A 2651-nucleotide genomic window follows, 5' to 3' on the forward strand; every position below is an offset into this window, starting at 1 on the left:
CTTGAACAAGATGTGGTCCTCCCCTAGTTGTAGAGTTAATTCTCCCTTGGCCACATCAATGATAGCATTGGCAGTGGCTAGGAAAGGTCTTACAAGGATGACAGAGTCGTCCTCATCCTCTCCAATATCCAAGACTATGAAGTTTGCAAGGATGTAGTGGTTTTCAACTTTTACCAAGATATCCTCTACTAAGCCATATATGGCTTTTTCATTGTCTTGTCTGCCATCTCTAATGAGATATTTGCAGCTTGCACCTCAAGGATTCCTAGCTTCTCCATTACATAGAGTGGCATGAGGATTATGCTTGACCCTAGGTCACACAGAGCCTTCTCCAAGGTCATGGTGCCTATGGTGCAAGGAATCAGAAAGTGTCCAGGATCTGGAAGCTTCTGAGGTAGCCTCTACTGAACCAAAGCATGGAGTTCTTTGGTAAGCAGTGGAGGTTCTTCCTCCAAAGGCTTTGTACCAAATAACTTGGCATTCAGCTTTATGAGAGCTCCTAGATACCGAACAACTTGCTCTTCCCTAGTGTCTTCATCCTCATCTGAGGATGAGTCATCATCAGAACTCATACATTGCAGAAGTGCAAGTAAAGTAACCTCAATGGTTTTTATGGTTTCCTTTGGTTCTGAGATAGAGGGTTTTTGAGTGGGATTTAAGCACTCAAAGGGTGTGCTTTGACTGGAGTTCAACGCCAGCTCTGATAGCTCTTTAGGCGTTGAACGCCTTTGCTGTCCACCCTTACTGGCGTTAAATGCCAGTCCCTCTATGCTTTTGGATGTTGAACGCCCAGCAGGGATGTCCTTGCTGGCATTCAACGCCAGCTTCCCTGGGTGTACGGGCGTTGAACACCCAGTGAGGGGTTCCTCACTGGCGTTCAGCGCCAGAATGGCTGCATGTTTGGGTGTTGAACGCCCAGTAAGGGGTTCCTTACTAGCGTTCAGCGCCAGAATGCCTGCCAGGTTGGGCATTGAATGCCCAGTGAGGGGTTCCTCACTGGCTGGCGTTCAACGCCAGCTCTGCTGCCAGGATGGGAGTTGAACGCCCAGTGAAACCTTCTTCACTAGCGTTCAATGCCTTCCCATTCTCCTCAGATTCAGCCTCTACCTCAATGATTATGGCCTTGAACTCTTCTCTTGGATTCACCTCAGTGTTACTTGGAAGAGTGTCAGGAGGAGTCTCAGGGATCCTCTTACTCAGTTGACCAACTTGCACCTCCAAATTTCTAATACAGGACCTTGTTTCATTCATGAAACTATGAGTGGTCTTAGAGAGGTTGGAAACCAGAGTAACTAAGTCAGAAAGGCTCTGCTTAGAGGTTTCCATGTTCCCTTGAGAAGATGAAAATGGTGGTCTGTTATTGAACCTATTCTGGTTCCTACCACCTTGATTGTTGTTGAAACCTTGCTGAGGTTTCTGCTGATCCTTCCATGAGAGGTTAGGATGGTTCCTCCATGAAGGATTGTAGGTGTTTCCATAGGGTTCTTCCATGTAATTCACCTCCTCCATGGTGGGTTGATCAGGATCATAAGCTTCTATTTCAGAAGAAGCTTCCTGAGTACTGCCAATTGCAGTTTGCATTCCAATTAGATGCTGTGAGATCATATTGACCTGTTGGGTCAAGATCCTCTTCTGAGGCATTCAGAGTATCAACTTCATGAACTCCTTTCTTCTGAAGGATTCCATGGTTTACAAGATTCCTTTTAGAAGTATACATGAATTGGTTGTTTGCAACCATCTCAATGAGTTCTCTTGCTTCTGCAGGTGTTTTCTTCAAGTGGAGTGATCCACTTGCAGAGCTGTCCAATGAAATTTTAGACATCTCAGATAGACCATCACAGAACACGCCTATGATGGACCATTCTGAGAGCATGTCAGGAGGACATCTCTTGATCAATTGCTTGTATCTTTCCCAAGCTTCATAGAGGGATTCACCTTCTCTTCGTCTGAAAGTTTGAATTTCCACTCTAATTTTGCTCATCCTTTGAGGGGAAAAGAATTTAGCTAGAAAAGTATTAACCAGCTTTTCCCAAGAGTCTAGGATCTCTATTGGTTGGGAATCCAACCATATCTTAGATCTGTCTCTTGCAGCAAAGAAAAAGAGTATAAGCTTGTAGACTTCTGGATTAACTCTATTAGTCTTTACAGTATCACAGATCTGTAAGAACTCAGCTAAGAACTGATGTGGATCTTCCATTGAAAGTCCATGGAATTTGCAGTTCTGCTGCAGGAGAGAGACTAACTGAGGTTTAAATTTTAAATTTTGAAATAAAATAAAATAAAATAGAATAGATTAAAATAAATAAAAAATTCGAATACTAAAATGGCTAATTAATTAAAAAGATTTGAAAAAATTTTGAATATGATTTTAAAACTTGAAGATTGAAACTTTCTCAACAAGGAAACACTAAACTTAAAATTTTTCAATCAAAATAATAAAGTAGTACAAGTAATTCAAAAATTGTGAAAAAGAACAAGATTTTGAAAAATTTTATAAAGGATTTTCGAAAAAATAATAAAGGAAATTTGAAAGAGAATTTGTTTTGAAAAAGATTTAAGAAGATAAATTTTTAAAATTGAAATTTTAACTTGCCTAACAAGAAACTACCAAATTTTAAAAATTTTGACTAAGTCAACCTAAGGAATTCGAA

At 40.7% G+C, this 2651-nt stretch overlaps 1 non-coding gene across 1 annotated transcript; it reads left to right on the forward strand.

Moving 5' to 3' along the window:
- Positions 1 to 1866: 1866 nt before the first annotated feature.
- Positions 1867 to 1975, forward strand: LOC148563695 (small nucleolar RNA R71). The gene has a single exon (XR_015884413.1). It is a non-coding gene; the product is annotated as a small nucleolar RNA R71 (small nucleolar RNA).
- The last annotated feature ends 676 nt before the right edge of the window (positions 1976 to 2651 follow it).

This window comes from Arachis ipaensis, chromosome B5, assembly GCF_059453495.1.
Source record: "Arachis ipaensis isolate K30076 ecotype BB chromosome B5, ASM5945349v1, whole genome shotgun sequence".
NCBI classification, from domain to species: Eukaryota; Viridiplantae; Streptophyta; class Magnoliopsida; order Fabales; family Fabaceae; genus Arachis; species Arachis ipaensis.